The 20853-nt window shown below is 40.5% G+C and overlaps 1 protein-coding gene across 8 annotated transcripts in view; it reads left to right on the forward strand.

Moving 5' to 3' along the window:
• The first annotated feature begins 5301 nt into the window (after positions 1-5301).
• The window catches only part of R3HCC1L (R3H domain and coiled-coil containing 1 like), a 93021-nt gene continuing 77469 nt past the window's right edge, over positions 5302-20853 (forward strand). For 3 of the 8 annotated variants that reach the window (XM_047702343.1, XM_047702340.1, XM_047702345.1), the window contains exon 1: positions 5423-5724. The gene's annotated coding sequence lies outside the window, so the exon portion shown is untranslated. Of the gene's footprint in view, positions 5397-5418; positions 5725-18045; positions 18073-20853 lie in introns of those variants that run through there. The other 5 variants (XM_047702344.1, XM_047702341.1, XM_047702347.1 and 2 more) reach the window with 4 other exon arrangements.

The raw sequence follows: 20853 nt of genomic DNA on the forward strand, positions 1-20853 counted from the left end.
CAGAGGTTAAATAAGAACAAGGTGGAGGTGGGACTTTCTGCACCAGTACAAGAAGAGGAATTAACTCTTCCTCTCCAGGGATATTGCATCGGCAAATTGACTGCTAGATGGGGGGCCTGGGCTGGTCCCTTGGCGGTTCTTGGCTGGATGTCAGGAAGTCAGGAGTCTAAGGTCCATCCCCCTGTTGCTCCTGCCTAGCTTCCTGCCTACCTGTGGCAATAGATGACACCTCGTAGGGTTAATGTGAGGGCTGTCTCAGATCAGACAGGTAAAGGGCTTAGCATGCCTCCTGGCACATAGCAGGCACTTGTTAAGTGTTAAGTGCTATTCTTTGCTAAAGGGAGGGCCCTTTGTTCTCTCCCTGGTTTCCTTCTCTTCCTAGGTCCTTGACCCCCTCCCTAGTTTGCATTTCTTTTTTAAGATTTTATTTATTTATTTGTTAGAGCGAGAGAGAACACGCACAAGCAGGCAGAGTGGCAGGCAGAGGTAGAGAGAGAAGCAGGCTCCCCACTGAGCAAGGAGTCTGATGCAGAACTCGATCCCAGGACCCTAGGATCATGACCTAGCTGAAGGCACTGGCTTAACCGCCTGAGCCACCCAGGCGTCCCTAGTTTGCATTTCTGAAGCCCGCTGCTCCAGCGTCCTTTCTGATCAGGGGGTGCAAAGATAAAATAGCTTGCCCAGGGGCATACCTTTTTTCTGTATTGTTTACAGCATCACCTTAAACCAATACACCACAGCTCATTTTAATCCATGAACTAAGGGTGCTTTAAACCAGCCATTCCTTATTTATTCTCTTTACAAAAAAAAAAAAAAAAAATCAAGGTCCCTTGGTTTCATGTTCCTTTATTGTATTTTGTAAGGCACTGAGCACATATTGGATACTATGTAAACGTGACATACTCTAACAATAGTAACCGAGACAGATGAGAAACTCAAGGAAGCAAAGTCACCATTGTGAAGTTAGCCTTTTATTGATGGTCTGAGTGATTTGGGAGAGACAATGTGGCTCCAAGGCTAAAGAGCCCACAGGGATTCAGAGGGCAAAGGTTTGACCGTCAGTCACAGCAGCAGCTCTGGAGACCCCAGGCCGGCAGCTTCCTTTCTCTTGACCCCAAATTCTCCCTAGGAATACTGGGCTCAATGCCCTAAAATCCTCTCCCAGGGATGTTAAGCCAGGGATGCCGTATGTGGTTGTGCAGATGGTACCCAGCACAGGGGTGTCCCCCGAGGGAGTAATTGGAGGTTGAAATGTAGTTTCTGCTCCGTTCATCAATCTGGGCACTCTGCTGTATCCACCTAGAGGAAGGAGCACCTTTTTCTTTCTTTCTTTCTTTTTTTTTTTTTGAAATTTGCACAAAGGTACTGTGTGGGCTATTGGAGGCCCTATATGAAGCAATGTGACCTTGACAGGGCGCAGGGCTTAACATGTAGAATGAATGAAATTGTTGAACACACAGCTATTGAACACCTACTATGTGCCAGGCACTATTCTAGGGGTTGAGGATATGCAGATAAATATGAACAACCTCTGTCCCTGGGTCTTTTCTTGCGCTGTCGTCTACCTTCGATCTTTCAGCAAGTCCTATAGACTTGGTCTGCAAAATACCTGTCAAACCCACGCACTTCGTTTCATGGCCAGCACTTGGTTTCGTTATTTCTTACCTAGACTATAGCCACAATGTGCTCCCACTTCTACTGTGGTCCTCCAAACAAAACCAAGAGTGATGGGATCAAAATGTATATCGATAACATCACTCCCTCATTTAAACCTTTTGGTGGCTATAATTTAATCCAAGGTCCTTCCTGTGGCCTCAGGGCTATGCACACCTAGTTCTAGTTAGTCCTTCTTCTTTTTCTTCTTCTTTTTTTTTTTTTAAAGATTTTATTTATTTGACAGAGAGAGATCACAAGTAGGCAGAGAGGCAGGCAGAGAGAGAGGGAGAAGCAGTCTCTCTGCCGAGCAGAGAGCTCATGGCTCCATCCCAAGACCCTGAGATCATGATTTGAGCCGAAGGCAAAGGCTTAACCCACTGAGCCACCCAAGCACCCCTAGTTATCTCTTCTTGCCATCTGGATCACTAAACCAACATTCTGCCTGAATTCGTCAGGGTTCTCCAGAGAAATAGGAACCAACAGAATATCTATCAATCTATCTCTATCTCTGTATGTTTCTCCTATTTATGTGTGTGTGTGTGTGTATTTATGAGATTTATACACTTTTTATATCGTGAGTTCTTGGTTCATGTGATTGTAGAGGCTGAGAAGACTCACAGTCTCTTGCCCTCTGTAAGCTGGAGACCCTGGAAAGCCAATGGTATAATTCTAGTCTGAGTCCGAAGGTCTGAGAACCAGGAGATCCAGTGGTGTGAATCCTAGTCCAAGGGCAGGAGAAGACCAATAGACCAATGTCTCAGCTCAACAGATAGGCAAGAAGGGAATGAATCTTCCCTTCCACTGATTTTTGTTTTATTCAGGGATTCAGCAGATGTGATGATGCCTAACCATACTGGAGACCCCTCTACTTTACATTAATCTACTTTACTGAGTCTACTGATTCAAATGCTCATCTCTACCAGAAACATCCTTGATGCACACCCAGAAATAATGTTTAATCTAGGCACCTTGTGGCACAGTCAAGTTGACACAATTAATCATCATATCAACCCCACAAAACTGATGATTCTGTCCTTCAAACAGCTTAGCTTTATTTTGTATAGTCTGATCCCTTCGGCTGGAACACTTTTCCCCTTGACTATCTCCTTCTCAACCCTTTGGTGCTCAGTGGAATGTTCATTTCCTCAGGCAGGCCATCCCGGACCACCTTGTCAAAGCAGTGTTGTATTCTCTGGCCACTACCACTCATTGCCAGGATGCTCTGTCTCAAAGCAGCCCAGCTCAATTTGTAGGTATGGAGGTCTTTATTTATTTTCTGTCTTATCTGCTAGATTGTAAGCTCCTTCACAGTAAGGACCATGCATTTTTGTTCTCCACTGTATACCCTTCAGCATCTTGCTGGTCTCTTGTGTATAGTAGTAAATAACAATAAATACATGCTAAATGAAGTTGTTACAAGGAATTCATCTAATAGGGGAGTCATCACCACGGTACAACGTAGAGATGCATGAGATGATAAAGACAGTTATATGCTGGCAAAACGACTCTTCAAAAAAACCCCCCAAAGGCCATGATTTGTCATTTGCTTATTTGCATGGTGGTTTAAATACTCCAGTCACAGCGGATTTCAAGCTACCAATGGCTTAGAAACTGACTTGTAAAATTCCTTAGTATTTAACAGTTGGCTCTTCAAACCTGGTGTGATCTGGGTCTAGCATGTCACTGGAAAAGAGGCTGGGATGGGGGCAAATGATTACCTAATAAAGAGGCAGTAGTTTATCTTGGGGGAAGCTCAGTAAAGGCTTCCTGGAGGAGGTAACACCTGATCTGGGTTGTGAAGGATGGGTTATGTTGGCTCAGGCCTTATGCTTCCAAACTGGCTAATGTAGCCCTGCCCCCAGTAGCCCACATTCAACCATCCTGACTCCCCTCTGCTTGCCTGGTAGTTATCAGCTGACTCAAACCAATCCTCAGAAAATCCTTCCATGTGGCTGGTGTTATGCTGGGTTTGTTTTTGGTCCAACAGAGGAGAATTAGACAAGGTAGAAATTAGTAAAGGGAGAAAGGGAAGGGTTTTCCAAACAGAGGGACAGCTTTTGCAAAGGTGAGAGAGCAAGTGCAATCCAGCAGTCTAGTAAATCTAGATGTATGTGGGAGGGAGTGGGAGGATATTAGCTCCTGACAGGTTTTGTTTGATAGACCAGGAGCATATGCTAATTTTCACCCTGGGCTGGAGCAGGTGGCAGAGGGGAAGGGAAAGGGACTGTTTGCTTTTCCTGCATAATTCTTATCACAGCTGGTAATTCTGGGTTTTGGTAATTGTGGTTTTTATTATCGTTGGTTTTGTTTTCTTGTATGTGATCATTCGATTTCTATCTGTCTCTTTCAAGAGAATGTAAACTCCAGAAGGGCAGGGACTGTCTTGCTCGCTAGTATTTTCTCAGCACCCACCCCAATGCCTAGTGTGCATTAGACAACAAAAAACATTCTTGTTAAGTGAGTCAATCACCTGGGGAACCTTTAAAATTTGCTTATGCCCACCTACCCTAAATTAAGATCTGTTATAAATCTTCCTTCTCTGAACCTCCCAACCACAATATGGGATGGCAATGGTGGGGGAGTAGTGGGGCTAGCATTCTTGTTTTGTATTCACCTCCTAGCATTCACCTCCATACCTCTTCCCAAATCCAATCGAGTGAATCCTTTAAAGGAGATTACCAAAAGTGTGACATGATTAAATTTGCCATTTACACAAATGGGCCAGATGGCAGTAGGCAGGACTACACAGAGGTGCTGAGGTGCTGAGACCACTAAGGAAGCCAATGCAAGAAATGATGCTGGTCTGAGTTAAATCACTGGCAGTGGATGTGAAGAGAGAACAGATTCAAGAGATGCTTGGGAGATAGACTCTGTAAGATTCAGTGACCATTTGAGTATGGGTGGAAGAGGAATCTCATGGGAGAGAAGGAGGAATCTAGGTTGGGGGCTGGAGTGACTATTAGTGAATGGGGTGGGGGAGGGGTTGTTCCCTTGTCAAATTGCTGCATTTGAGACGCCTGCGCGACATGGATGAGGAGGAGTCCTCCTAGGACTATGAAGTTGCGAATATACAAATGTGGCACTCAGCCCTCGCTTGGTGCCCCCAACGTTCATTCCATTGCCAAGAACTCTGGAGAACGCTAATAGTTAAGAGATGGGTTAGAAAAAGAATTCTTGAAGGAGACTGAGAAGGACGGCCTGAGAAGGAAAATGCAGGTAGTAACAGAGAAAGTAAGGGATAAAGAATGTCCAACAGCCTCAAATGGTGCCTAAAGATTAAACTGGAAGACCTGAAAATTCCTCCCGTTAGTTTGGCAATGAGGATTTGACTGGCAACTAGGGCACTTTCTGGGGGCAGAACCTGCAGGGCACGCAGGAAGAAGCGGAGACGAGTTAGATTGGTTTTTTCAAAAAACTTGGCTGGGAAAGGAAAAGGAGGGATGTTGTGACTGAGCCGGACGTGAGGAGGCCAGAGCACATTTATAGCCGAGAGGAAGCAGGGAGGGTTGGCAGACAGGAGCGCAAACGCCTTCCCTTCCTAGCCGGTTTTTTGCCAACCCTCCCCCCCACGTGACCGGGAAGCGGTATACGTAGCACCGGCCTGGAAGGACTACAGTCCCCAGAAGGCCCCGCGGCGCGAGGCTGGGGCGGAGTTGAGGCCTGGCGCGCGCCCCAGCGGCGCCAGCGGAAGAGCATGAGCTTCGAGGAGGCGGCGGAAGCAGAGAGCGACGGCGCCCCCGGTAACGAGCAATCCCGCGTCCTTGTCCCTCCCTGCCTTCGCACCCCCAGTCGGGGCTATTCGCTTCCACTTCTCCCCATACACTTTGGACTAGACTTCCTTTCCCTTTTTGTTTTTTACCGGTACTTTTTTCCCCTCACGTGATGCGAGGGGCGGGTCCCCGCCTGGGGCGGAGGTTACTGGGAAGCTGCCGCCCTTCGACCCCTGCAGGCCCTGGGTTGCGGGGTTCCGCCGAGCCCCTTTTGCTGTTCTAAGAGTGCGTGCCCTCTCTGGGCCCTCTTCCCAAGTACTCTCTGCGGAGAGGACATTTCTTCCCCGGGTTTCAACAGGTACTGAGCGGGTCCTTGGCGAATCCCCCTCTCCCCGTCTTTCCTCCCCCGTCCCCCAGCCCCGGAGTATGGGGCTGTAGGCCACCGAGGCCGTCCCGAGAAGAGCCCGGGGCGGCCGGCGATTTCCGGGCTTCGAGCCTTTCCAGTGAGTCCGCTTGGCTGGCCGGGAGCCCCGGGCTACGGGCTGTAGGTTGGGCGTGAGCTGTCTGTACGGGAGGATGTACTTCCTGGTTGTCTTGGGCGGCCCTCGGAAAATCCCAAGTCCGATTATTATTATTATTTTTTAAAGATTTTATTTATTTATTTGACAGAGAGAAATCACAAGTAGGCAGAGAGGCAGGCAGAGAGAGAGGAGGAAGCAGGCTCCCTGCCGAGCAGAAAGCCCGACGCGGGGCTTGAACCCAGGACCTGGGATCGTGACCTGAGCCGAAGGCAGTGGCTTAACCCACTGAGCCACCCAGGCGCCCCCAAAGTCCGATTATTAAAAGTTTTCTTTATCAATAAAGACGCCTTTCAGAGTTGAGAAAGGGAAGAAGGATAGGATTTGGAGTCTAATGCCCTAGGAGTCTCAGGTCTGCCACTTGCTGGGCTTGTCATCTTTTGTAGCCCATTTAGCGCAGCCTTGGTTTCTGTATCTGAAAAAAGGGGATGATAGTCTTTGGCCTGCCTGTTTCCCGCTGTTTCGGGGGTCCGACAGAAGTGATATATGTGAGAAAGCATGTATCAGATGTAGCCTCGATATCCTTTCTTCACTGTAGGGCAGTTGTATTTTAAAACCACATTTACGTCTTTATGAACTCGATTATAATATGATCACACTCTGTGAAAATCAAATGAGTTAATAGGTGGAAGTGTGTGTGGAAATGAATACAAGCCATACAAACATTCTTAAGCAATGTTCCTGTTGAAGAGGTGACGTTAAGGCCCTAGCACCTGTGGAGTCATTTTTTTTTTTTCTTAAGATTTTGTTTATTTATTTGACAGAGACAGCCAGAGAGGGAGCACAAGAAGGGGGAGTGGGAGAGGGAGAAGCAGGGTCCCCGCGGAGCAGGACGCCTGATGTCAGGAAGGCCAGTGCCGGGCTCCATCTCCAGACCCTGGGATCATGACCTGAGCTGAAGGCAGATCCTTAAGGACTGAGCCACCCAGGCGCCCCTGTGGAGTCAGTTTTAAACTTCATCTGGATTTTAAGGTTTCCCCAGAATTTGGACACTTCCCTTCCCTCAACACGCCCAACTGTCTACCCCTTTTGCTATCTCATAACCTGCATTTATTACACAAGTACAAATATCTCAGCACTTAATGTTCCTCATTTGTGGTGCTGACCTAATGCCTGTTTCCAGCTGGTCTTGTGTTTTCTTCCCCCCCTTTTCAGATACTGCTGGTCCTAAATCTAGCTCTAATGCTAACATAATGCCACTAACCTTGTGTGCATACTAGCTGAAATATTGGGGTTACCTTCACCTATCCTAGGTGTATGTGCTAGAACTCTTGTTTCCTCATGGTTAGGATTCAGAATATATATATTCAGAATAGCCCCTATCCCAGTCTTCTGGCAATTAAGATCTGAGACTCTAAGCAGGTGGCTTTTTGTCTTATTTTTCCCTTAGAGAGAATGGGGATTTTACAGTCAACTTTTTCTGGGTTTGGAGGTGTGGTAATTAGGTAATCCTGTATTTACATTGAAATCTTTAGTTGGAAAATACTTGAATGCGGTTCAAAAACCAGGATGGCAGTACAGTGCCTTAGTTGAATGTACAAAATTGAACAAATTCAGTTCAGATCCTGGTGCTGTGACTTCTGCTTTGACTTTTGGCAAAGTAGCTGACCTCTAAGCCTGTTTACTAGTCTCTAAACTAGATATAATAACATTTACCTCACAAAGTGTCTATAAGGATTAAACGAGATGTGAGTATAAGGACCTGAGTAGTGCCTGGAGCAATTGCTCAATATCTTAATTGCTTTTGTAATTGTTGACTGTAATGATGATCAAAAATGATAATTTTAGATAATGTATTTCTTGAGATTCTCTCTTTCTCCCCCCATAAAATGAGGTAGCTATCCGTAACCCAAAAATACTGTAAGTAGAAGTACTCAGATTGCAGGGTGTTTTGTGTTTTGTTTTTTTTTTTTTTTTAAATCATTTGCACCTTATATAAAGATTATATTATGCCATTTTTTTATTTTTAGAGGTTTCCAGATGCTATTGTGAAAAGGTTGTTTTGGGATGTGCTTTGAACTGGTGCTTTATTGGTAACCTGTAGTGAGAATGGGGTTTTCTGTCTGCACATTGTAACTTGTAGTAGAACAATTATCTATGTTTATGATTTATATTGACTATCAACTAGGACAGAATTTTGTAGAGCATTTTTTGTCCTTCCCCTCACCCCTGCCTTTTTTTTTTTTTTTTTTTTAAAGTCAGACTATTCAACTCCAAAAGTTAGCTTAGTAGGTAGGTTCCAGAAGGCTTGGTGACCTCATTGTTTGAAGGTGAGAACTTTTAGTGACGTTGGTGTATGTGCGTTTGCAAGGAAGTGAGAGTTTAGAGAAACCAAGAAGAAAAGTGAAGAAAAATCTAATAGAGAAAACTGATTTGTTGGTCAAAGCAAAATCTTAAGGTTAAGAATTGAAATGTTTATTTTTAATTCCTACAAATAGGGGTTGGCTATAAGAAATCCACAGGCTCAGATACTTAGGGAATGTGTTCTTTACTCTCTTTGATGTGGTATCCTCTGGTTCTGCCTTGCCAATTTCATTCTTTTATTTATTTATTTTTTAAAGATTTATTTATTTATTTGTGTGAGAGAGAATCTTAAGCAGTCTCCACCATGCTTAGCTCAGAGCCTGACATGGGATTCCATCTCACAACCCTGAAATCACGACCTAAGCTGAAACCAAGAGTAAGATGTTTAACCAACTGCTACACAGGCACCTCTTATTCTTACTTTTAGTTATGAATCAGCAAGATAACTATTTTTTCACTGTAGATTTTTATATAAAGCTATGACACTAGTCACTTCCATTAAAATTTACTTTGTGTCCTGTAATGTTTTATTTTCCCCTTTGTTTTAAATACTTTTGTTCATTGACTTTTTTTTACTTAGAGAAGTTTTGGAAGGTAGACTCATTCTCAGCTGTAGCATCTGTTTGTAGTGTAGTATGCTAGTTAGTAATGTAGTATGATATGTAGTATGTAGTATGCTCAGTTAGTAATGACTGCGCTGAATAGTTCTGAATAAAAACATTTTGTTGATTGTCCTCTGTCCCTAAGACACAATCTAGAGACACTATATGGTATTGTAGAAGTAGCCTAAGCTTTGGAGTTAGATCAAGTTTTGAATCCAGGCTCTACTACTTAATAGTAATTTATGACTTTGGTTTACTGTCATTCCAAGTTCATTTTCTTATCATCTTTCAAACAGGAATAGTAATACCAGCCCCACATGACTGAAAAGATTAGAGATTATTTGGACTAGGCACATACTAACCAGGGTTGGCAAAAGGTAGATTATGTTACTAGTATTTCTTTAAAAAATTTTTATTACATTTTTCTGATAGTCATTGATTTTGGTAATACATCTATATTCATTCCCTTAATGCTTCACATGATTAGTGTATTTTTGTTGTTGTTGTTGTTAGCCAAGGTTAAGGTTGTTGATTGTGACCATGGAACCTTGAAACACAGCAAAGCTAATTGGCCTGCATGTTTGAATCTGTGACCCTGTCCTCATTAGCTCCATAAGCTAACTACTCACAAAATAGCTCACCAGAATGAATGATAAAACTGGTATGTTGTTGATTCGGCACTCAAGCACTCATTAGACATAATAGAATTACATGAATTAGTGCCAGAAGTAAAAGTATAGACGTTTAATTATAACCCTGTATAAATATAAGAGTAGCTCTCACACTTTGTATAAAACTGGGGGCCTATAGGATGATCTTTGATGACCACTACCAGTTATAATTTAGGCATTTCTTTTAGTTGTTAAACTATATTTGTTGCAGACTTCCTACTCATAGAAGAAGTGAGAAGAAATGGAATTAGGTTATTTATATCTTGAAAGAGAACCCTCCTTCTTTGCCACCCACCAGAAAATGTGCTCTTAGCTAGTGGAGAAAACATTTAGAGTTCCCCATTAATGAGCCCAGCAGGATGGATGAAGCCCGTGTAACTCGTAAGAGTTTATTGAATTACAGAGAAATTCCAGTTGTCAGAGCTTTAGATAGAAGAGAAGTTATAGGGTATTACTCAGCAAGCTATAAGCCTGCATTTGAAGAGGGTTTTCTCCTCTCACAATAAAACATAGACCAGTTGCTCCCAGTCTGTGGCGTGCATTTTTCACCTGTCTTATGCTAGTCTTCTATATAGCTTTCCATTCTTCAAATTCACTCTTCAGTTTTATTAATATTTGTTTTCCCTCTTCTTTTTTTTTCTTTTTATGTCAAACATGGCTGTTTTCAGACTAGGGATAAAAATAGAGAAGCAGAGAAGCACTGTTGGAAACAGCAGGTTCTGGTGTCTAGTATCATGAGGTTCCCAGATAACAGGTTAACGTGTAAATGTGATGGTATCTATTTGTGACAGCTCCTGACCATTTAACTTGGCACAGAGGCAAAAATAGGGGCAAAGGGTAGGTGGTACTCCTTAGTAGGAGATATGCTTCTTAGAAAAGAATATGCACAATTTTAATATCGGCTTGTAATTGGGCTCTTTCAAGTTCTTTGCCATGGAATACCAGAAGAGTTCTTAAGAAAGAAGCACTTGGATTCAAACCCTAAACTCTCAAATTTATATTAGTAGTCCAGTTTATAGTTTCTATTGTCTGTAAAATAGGGATAATAATAGCAATCCTGCTTGTTTACAAAGATCAGAGGGAAAAGGTAACAAGAATGATTTGGAAATGGGGTGGGTAGCTGTGAGGAAGAAACTCACTGAAAGGCAGAGTCCAAGAGAGGAACAAAAACACATACATGAATTTGGATTTCTGAAGCCTCTCTGGCTCCAAGAGTTTTGGATAAAGGATTTTGGACTGGAATTAAAAACCAGTGCTAGGAAAAGATGAATTTATTGGCCTATATATGGCTCTAAACTTTTTTATTCTGTGAATCTTTTTGGAACTTTTGTGCTTTCAATTCACATTTTAATTTTAGGAAAAGACCTAGAGGAAAATAAATAGCCTTGATTTGTTTATGTGATTGGTAATTCTCTGCAGCCCTCCCAGATAACAGTTTCAAACTCATTGTGACCATCTTTCAATACGTTCAGAATTTCCAGTGACTTTTTTGGTTTCTTGACTCTTCTAGTGTGAGAACCAGTGATTTATTAAGTACTGGAGTTGACAAGCCCCAGAAGCCATGTAGCTCTTGGTTTCTGCCACCAGTGTTGTCACATTTAGTGACATTGCTTTTCTTTCCCTTCTTGCCATAGTGTTTCTTTTTTGTGCTGTGCTTCTTGTTTGTTTCTTTGGGTAGCCTGAAACTTTTCTTTGCTTCTGACTCTTTTTTTTTTTTTTTTAAAGATTTTATTTATTTGTCAGAGAGAGAGGGAGAGAGAGCAAGCACAGGCAGACAGAATGGCAGGCAGAGGCAGAGGGTTAGAAGCAGGCTCCCGCTGAGCAAGGAGCCCGATGCGGGACTCGATCCCAGGACGCTGGAATCATGACCTGAGCCGAAGGCAGCTGCTTAACCAACTGAGCCACCCAGGTGTCCCTGCTTCTGACTCTTAAGTTCACAGTCAGGGAATTTATCTTTGACTTTATAATGTCACACAATTTTAATTTTTAAAGTATTTCTTATTACTATTATAAAATCAATATGTGCTCATTACAGAGGATTTGGGAAATATATCTTACTTTCACCGTTTGGAAGTAACTGTTAACATCTTGGATTATTTCCTTCCTTTCTGTTTTTTGTGTATGTGTATTAATGTAACACAAACACACTTAAATTGGAATCGCTTGTTATTGTGTATAAATTTTGTATCCTGAGTAAAAAAAAAATAACGTTTTTATGAATAGTGTCTAGCACAGTTTCTAAACTAGCAGGAATTATATTCTGGGCAGTGGTCTTTAAATTTATATTCATTTTGGGTGGGGAAATGAGAAGATGGGTTTGAATTCTGGCTTTACCATTGCCAAACTGAAAAGCAGGGCAAGTTGTAGGATATCTCTGGGCTTTCACTGTGGCAGCCATCCAGCAAACTTTCTAAGGTATTTGACACAACAATTTGATGAAAATTAATCTTTTCCTTAGAAAATCACTCATACACAGATGAAGACCTAGTCTGGTCAGTGTTTGAGATTCTCTCCTAGTTCTGCTACTGGATGGTCCCTGTGTTGAGGAATACAAAATAGAGCAGTCTCTGTGAGGGTTATTTGGACTTCAAGGAAGAGGAGGCTCTTGAAGGAAGTGATAGAGTAACAGACTGACTGGAGAGGGCAGAAGACAATTCCACACAGAGAGGAACGAGGAGAAGTTAGAAGCAAAAATGAGTGCAATATGTGAGTTGAGTGAGACAAAAAGGGAGTGTTAACAGTATGCACAAATGAAAGGTAATGATTTTTACTGATGATGAGTAGTACAGAGATATGATTTGTTAGGTTTATAAGTGTGTGATAATGAGGAAGAATTAATGGAAGGCTTTGAAAGCTGGGCTGAAGAATGTAGATTTGGTCCTGTAGGTGATGGTACTTCTGTTGAAAGTCATATGATGAAAACAGTGGGAAAGGTTGTTCTGGCAGCTTTGTTGGATAACCTGTAGTCGAGAATGGCTGGAGAGTATTTCAGTAGGATGGTGGTGGGGTAATGTGGGAAGAAAACATGGTACTCTTATGGAGGAAGAACAGTAAGCATGGGGATGGAAGAGCTGGAAGAAATAAAACCTCAAAGTTTTGAGCCTGACCTTGCAAGTATATTGTGGTGTCATTGATAGTGACATTGGGAACGGAGCTTAGATCAGTGTAGGGAGAATGATAATGAGTTCAAGTGCTAATACAAGTTTTAGGTATTGGATAATTTGAGTGGTACTTAAAATCTGGTGCTTCAAAACTAAAGAACCTAAAAACGAATGCTCTTCTTTTTAAAGTAATTTGTTTTTGAGGCCATGCATTTATTTTAGCAAATAAATTTTCTTTGGAATTTGTCTTTTGAAACTAATTTCAGAACCAGTAGAGTCATACAAGAAAACCAGTCTCATTACTTGATGATCATATCCTTTGTCTTCAAAAGAGTATTTTCTAGCTTGATCACTCATCTTATTTACTGATTTCTAAGTGATATTTGACAGTTTCTGAAAATGTAGAGGCATAAAATTTATTACCACAGTGGATGTTTAAATGATTATAGTGTGGTTGCTGAGGACAACTTAAAAAGTCTGAAGCTGTGATAGCATCCTAAGTACCAGTGCGCTCTGGTTAAGAGGGTAGGTTCTGGAATACCCAGGTTTGAATGATCTTTTTGATACATTAGTTATGTGTCTTGAGCAAGTTGTTTAATTTGTCTGGGTCTCTTTCCTCGTTTTTTTTAAAATGGGTATGGTGATAATACTCCCTACTTCATAGAATTGTTGTCAGGATTAGCTCTTATACTTAGAACACTGCCTGGCAAATATTAAGAGTTCAGTAAATATTAGCTGTTTATTAGTGTCATAACAACCACTGCTATTGCTACCATCACTATGGTATTTATTTTGTTTATTTTAAACATCAGTTATGTTCCTGTTCAGTTATGTCTCATCCAAGTGAAATGATAGACAGCTGGAGATAAAACTAGAGCCCAAATAAAAGACATGAACTATAGAGATGTGTGTGTGTTTGGTTTTTGTTTTGTTTTATGGCCTAGGAGAAGAGTGGAAAAGACCAAGGGTGGAATATTGGTGAGTACTCATAGTAAGGGTTTGGGAGGCAGAAAAGGGCCTGGCAAAGGAGCAGGGTGAAGATTGTTTAGATAAAGAAAGAAAACAAGAAGTGGGTCTGAGTATAGAGGCTATACCAATCGGGATTAGATTTGGTTGCAGCTAAATAAAAGAGACTTAAACATCATAGAAATGTATTTCTTTTAATGTCAGGAAGTCCAAAAGTAGTCTAGGGCTGGTATGGTTGATTTGTCATGGTGCTGTTTTGTGCATGGATTCTGTTCTCTTCCAAAGTCACTTTATAGTCTTAAGATAGTTACTGGAGCTCCAGCTGTTTCATTCACTTTCCAACCATCAGGAAGAAGGAAGAAGGAAATACATCTCCTTCCCTTTAAGGATATTGACTGAAAGTTACATGTACCACTTCTGCCCATATTCCATTGGTGAAAATTAGTCACTTAGCCACACCTTCATGCTGGAGGTGTTGGGGTATATAGACTATTTCGAGTGGTCAGTGCCTGGGCACAAAGAACAGGAACAATGAGGATAATCCAGGTATAGCTAGATGAAGAATATAGGGTCGATAAAAGAGTTAATTGTCTCTAGGACAGTTGTTCATTATTGGTAATCTTTGACAGAGTTTATATATAAATGAAAACAATTATAAAACCGTTCTTGTCAGACTGTGTCAATAGTACTTTGTTTTTAGAGGGTAATCCTTCACGAGTCCTTGCTTTTAATAAGGATTATCAGTCTCTTCTAAGGAAAAAACTTATGTGTATGTCTGTACATGTATGTGTGTATATACAAATACATAATGTGTGCGTGTGTGTTTTTAAGACTTTATTTATTTGAGAGAGAGACAGTAAGAAAGAGCATGAGAGAGGGGAAGATCAGAGGGAGAAGCAGACTCCCTGTGGAGCCTGATGGTGGGACTCGATCCCGGCACTCTGGGATCATGACCCAAACCAAAGTCAGTCGCTCAGCCAACTGAGCCACCCAGGTACCCAGCGTGTGTGTTTTTATATATTTCCTCATTTAACTTGGCATTGGCCTAAATTACTTCATATGACAACAATGTGCAGTAAAATTATATATATAATTTTATATAAATTTATATAAATTTTATGTATTTCTTTTTTGTAGCTTTAAGCCCATAATTTTACTTAGCTTTCCATCCACTCTCCAGTTTGGTTGTTTTGGGCAATGTTTTAATCCATCTCTGTCCTTTTATATTACTACTCTCTTTTACTGCTGTTATGCTGTTAATCGTACTTCCCCAAATAGATAAATGAGCAAATTTAATTAAATGTGTTATTTGCACTCTCCTGATCATTAATGAATTTGTAAGTAAGGTCAGACCTACAATCTTTCTAGTATTACAATTACTGAATTCTGTCTATCCACTCCAATGGTGATTATTTGCTTTAAATTTTTTTTATTTTTAAAGCTTCTATATTTTGTATGTTTGTGTTCTTTCAGTATTACAAATGTGAAGGTCTTCCTAAAAAAAGGGAAAAACTTTTTTCCTGTAAGATTTTTCTTATTTCAATTGAAAATATTTTATTACGTATTTTTTGAGTGATGAACAATACATTTAAGAAATTCATCACTTGTTTTTTTGTATCTTATCAACAGACATATAGTTTAAAGTGGACAAGTTTTAAAAGTCAAATACTAAAAAAGGGATTTGTAACAAAATACAGTGAATCCCTATGCTCTCTGGTTTCCTCACTAAAGGTAACCACTTTTAGCTCCTTAAGCTATTTCTTCTGGCATTTATGTATCTCCATGTTTCAAAATAGTATATGTGCAGTGCTGTCTTTTTTCATTTTATATTGAGTCTCTATTATGGTAGAGAAAGCTGTACTGTTCTTAAACCACCATCACTACTACTGTTCCTCCTCTAGCTTTCCAATTTAGTTATAATATTTGGTTAAATGAGATAGTTGATGTTGTGTTTACATTATTATGCCTGTGCAAATTTTACTGGCTGATAGGTCTGAAATAGTAGCCTCTCAGTGCATTTTTCCACAAGGTCAGTCATCGTTTTCTGTCAGTTCTAATTTTCTTTCCTTTTAAAAAAATCTTTTGGCAACTTCTCTTTGGAGACCTTCATTGTCCTACCGTCTGGGCCTACTTCACAGCTCTTTTCCTGGGAAGATTTCTCTTTGTTATCTTTAGACTTTTCTCTCCTTTTCAGTCTGATTCCCAGTATTGTAACCCTTATCTTCCTTATTCTTCGTTTACCCTCTTACTTAGAGCACATCCTCTAGTAGTTGTGTTGGATGAAAAAGATGGTACTATGGCAGAGAGCATGGGGATGACAGCCTTCAACCTTCTTGACTCTGTCACATAGCTTCAGTCTGAATTGTTTGCCTTCTACTTTTGGTGCAGTTTGCATCCTGGAATCCTGGAATGTCCATTCACCCACATTCCTTCACTTCTCTCTTGTGTTAGATATCCTGTTTTCCGTACATGCCTTTCTTTGCTTTGGTTTATTTCTTCATTTGGTGTTAGAGGGTGATGAGACCATCACCCCACTCTCTAGAATATCTCTTCAATCACAGTCTCCTTGAACAAAGAAGAATTGTTAATCTTACATAGTGGTTTTGTTGGGGGCGGTGGAGTTGTTTATCTTACATAGTGGTTTTGGGGAGGGTGGAGTTAAGGGACTGGAGAATTTTAAGAGGTAGAGGTGGGGGTTAACATCATCTATAGAAGCATGGTTACCTGGGTGGCGCTGTTGTTCATTGGTTGGCAGTAGGGAATGTGATTCTGTCCCTGACTCTTTGGCTTGTAAAAGTGCCTACTTATTGAGTTGTCCTTACCAATTGAATGGATTTAAAACCGATACTCCTGGCAGTTTTCTGTGGCTACAAAGAATCCGTCTTTTCTTGAATTTGTTAGAACTTTGAATTATCAGTCCTGTGGTAATTTTCTAAGAAAGTATACATAGGAGGTAATTTTTTGAGCCTTTTCATGTCAAAGTGTCTTTTTTTTTTTTTCCCCTGTCCTCACATTTGTTGAATATAGTTTGGATGAATGTAAAATGCTAGATTGGAAATGTTTTTCTTCTGAATTTTGAAGGTATAGTTTTTTTTCTCCTTGTCTTCTATTGCTCTTGAGAAGTCCTCAGCAAACATGTGAACCCTCTTCTTTTGTTTGGACCTACTCCTTGGAAACTTGTTGAGTTTCTGCCTTTTTTCTCTAATAGTGATGTGGCTTGGTTGGGGGGGGTCTTTGTCTATTTTTATGTAGTGCTGGGTATTTGTAGGTACTCAGAGGTCCTGGTAATCTACAACAGTTTGCATTTTGGGGGGAGCTGGTGTATGGGGATGGAGTAGGGAACAGTAGATCTTAGCTATTAATGTGTTCGCTTCATCACCGTTTGAAAGACCTCTGCACTTTTAGTCAGCTCATAAACCATAGATCATCCCTTCTACTTCTAAAGTTCTGCAGAGATAACCTAAAGCTTTCTTTCAAGGGGTAGAAGGGGACCTAGGGTTCAACTGCTCCTCAGATAGTCTCCATTTCACTTCCAGTTCTGGAGGTGTGCTGGCAGTTCCTGACCCTTGTGTGGGTTTCTGGCTGTAAATTGGGTTGGGTCTCTGCTTTTTCCACTTCTGGATTGGGATTTGGCTTCCCAGGGACCTGCTATATAAATACCTGTATATGTTCCAACTTCCAATGTTGTGTTACTCTTTTCTCCTCTTTCCATCCTTGTTGATTTGTATGTTAAAAAACAAACTTTTATATTAGTAGGATTTTGTAAAGAAGCAAATTTATACGTGTATGTCCATTCCACTCTCTTAACCCACAGGGCTGAAAGGATTTGATAAGACTAACTAAAACATTTTTATGTGAAATGATACTACATGATCATTATAATTTTAATACGTGAAAGGCAAGTAACAGCATATGGTGCTCAAAAATAATAACTAAATATGGGTCTGCAGAGAGGGGGCTGTTACAGAAAAGGAAAAATGTCATGCCTCCCTTGATTGTGGGCTGTCCCTTTAATTTCTACAAATAATTTTTGGAATAAACATAAAAATGATTCATCTTCATTATAAGAAACCTAGCAAATACTGATAAGTATGAGGAAGAAAATAAGAATCACTTCGATTCCCCTGCTAACCACTGTTAGCTGTTCAGTGTGTTTTCTAGTCTTTTCTGTGCATTTACTAATGTATTTGTGCAAGTATGTTTAAATGAAACATGTATTATTTTACTTCCCCCTCTCCTTTTTTTCCCCACCATAAATGTCTCTCTCTCTCTTTTTTTAAATTAAAGATTCCATTTATTTATTTGGCAGAGAGAGCAACAGCTGCTTGTGTTGAGGGAACACAAGCAGGAGGAGTCGGGGAGGGAGAAGCAGGCTTCCCACTGAGCAGGGAGTAGTCCAATGCAGGGTTTCATTCCAGGACCCTGGGATCATGACCTGAACTGAAGGCAGACGCTTAACGACTGAGCCATCCATGTGCCTCAATGTATATATCTCTTAAGAGGATTTTTTTGTGTGCAGGATTTAGAGATAATATTAACAACATCTAATAGCTGTCATTTATTGGATCACAGATTATGTGCCAGGTTCTGTGCTAACATCTTTTTTTTTTCTGTTTAATTTATGTTGATGTAATTTCAGACTGTAGGAGAGTTATAAGAATACAAAATATTTACCCAGATATCTCAAACATGAACACTTCTGTACATTTCCCTTTTCTCTGCCTCCCTTCCTTTCTCCTCTTCCTCCTTCTCATTTCTCTGCCTCTCCCTTTCTCCCTCTATATATACACACTCTGTATATCTATTTCTTGAACTATTTGAGTAAGTTGCAGGCCTATTTCCCTGAATACCTATACTTCAAAATGCATTTTCTAAAAATAAGGATATTCTTTTAAGTAACCACATTGCAGTTGTCAAAATCAGGAAATTATCATTGATTTAATATTATTATCTAATCTACAGACTTGTTCAAATTTCAGCCCTTGTCCCAATGATGTGCTTTTATAGCAAAAGAAAATTCTGGATCATGGTGTGCATTCCAATGGTCATATCTCTTTAGTTTCCTTTAATCGGGAACATTTCCTCAGTCTGTTTTTTTTTTTTTTTTTTTTTCCCATGACATTGACATTTTTGAAGAATTCAGGCCAGTTATTTTGTAGAATGCCTCTAATTTGGGCTTATCTGATGTTTTCTCATGATTGGATTTAGGTTATCCATTTTTGGCAGGAGCATCATAGAAATAAAGTTACGCTTATCAGTGCATCATGTCAGGAGGTGTAGGTCCTTAAATTACTGGTAAAGTGATCTTGGATCACTTCATTAAAAAATCCATCCTTATTTCATACGTTTAAAAAAAAAAGCCTGTTTTTTTTTTTTTTCCCCAAGTTTTTTGAAAGGTAGTGCCTGCTGGGTTTTCCAGTGTAGTTAAAGATTCTTCCTTTTGTAATTTTTTTGGTGGTAAAATATACATAACAACATTTACCATTTTAGCTATTTTTATGTGTATAGTGGGATTAAGTACATTCACTTTTTTTTTTAGAGTGAATGTTCACTTTTGTGCACATGTGAGCAGGGGTGGGGGAGTGAGGAGCAGAAGGAGAAAGAGAATCTCAAGCAGACTTCATGCCAGTGCAGAGCTGGATGCGGGGTGGGGGAGGGCTTGATCTCATGACTCAAGAGTCAGACACACAACTGACTGAGCCACCCAGGCACCCCCACATTTTATTTGTAATTCTGAACTTTCTTTGAAAAAAGTTTGAGACTTTATGAATGTCTTGTTACTTCTTAAACTTTTATTCACCAATTTTGGTATCAATCAGTGATTACTGCCTGAGTCATTTTCATGAAGGTTCCTAAATGGTGTTTAATTCTGCCATTTTTTTTCTATTCTTATTTATTTGTTTTGTTGCTGTCCCTGATTTGGCCAGTGGGAGCCCCTTCAAACCGATTTGTCTCCTTTTGGCTTGCCCTTCTCATTCTTTGAGTACTGCCTTACTTTTTATCACAACAAAATGTTTGGACTCATCTTGTACTTTCCCATCTTGAGCCCTGGAATGAGTTATTTCTTTAAGGAGCTCTGAAAGGTACCTTTTAGTAGAGAATGGTTTTAAAAGCCATGATCTGGATTCTTGATGCCCTCGTTACTACTGGGTAACATTGCTCCAGGCCCTCTTGGCAGACATCTAGGACATAGATGTGTGTGGTGTACGTGTGTACGTGCACACACACTCAGTTCATCTTCATCTGTCTACTGAAAGCACGGAGTTTATGCTGCTACCTCTGATCCTAGCCACTACTGCAGGGTTTAGTCTGTCCTTCCTTCATTCTGTACCCTTTTCCAACAGTGAGAAACCTAGCCTTATTATTTGTATTTTTACTTATTGGCTCAATCCTAGAATATCAGAAAATAGATTAAGAATCGCTTACTCATGCCACTATTTAAAAGATACTTACTGGGGTGCCTGGGTGGCTCAGTGGGTTAAGCCTCTGCCTTTGGCTCAGGTCATGATCTCGGGGTCCTGGGACCAAGCCCCAAGTTGGGCTCTCTGCTAAGCGGGGAGCCTGCTTCCTCCTCTCTCTCTGCCTGCCTCTCTGCCTACTTGTGATCTCTGTCGGTCAAATAAATAAATAAAATCTTAAAAAAAAAAGATACCTACTAAGGAGAGTTCTATACATATAGATCTATATATCGATATATAGATCTATATATCGATATATATATATATATATTTTTTTTAAATTTAACACAGAGATAGAGAGTACAAGTAGGCAGAGCAGCAGGTGGAGAGGGAGAAGCTGGCTCTCCGCTGAGCAGGGAGCCCAACGGGGGGCTTGATCCCAGGACCCCGAGATCACGACCCGTGCCGAAGGCAGCCGCTTAACTGACTGAGCCACCCGGGCGCCCCAGGAGAGTTCAATATTTGTTGATAGGTTTTCCTTTAGCCTAAAGATATGTAGTCTAAATCACCACAGTCAAATAGGGTAGCTACTATCCATGAACTGTGTTATAAGTGTAAAATATACACTAGATTTCAAAAACTTAACCATGAAATAAGGAATTCAAATATATCATTAGTGTTTTAGTATTATCTTGATGTTGATTATACCTAAAATATTGAGATATTTTAAGATATTTAGATAAGATATATTAATAAAATTAATTCTACCTATTTTAATGTGGCTACTGGAAAATACTGAAGTACCTATGTGGCTCCCATCATGTTTCCTTTGGACAGTGCTGATCTAAAAACCATGTTTAAAAGTTA

Source organism: Lutra lutra, chromosome 14 (genome assembly GCF_902655055.1).
Source record: "Lutra lutra chromosome 14, mLutLut1.2, whole genome shotgun sequence".
Classification (NCBI taxonomy): domain Eukaryota; kingdom Metazoa; phylum Chordata; class Mammalia; order Carnivora; family Mustelidae; genus Lutra; species Lutra lutra.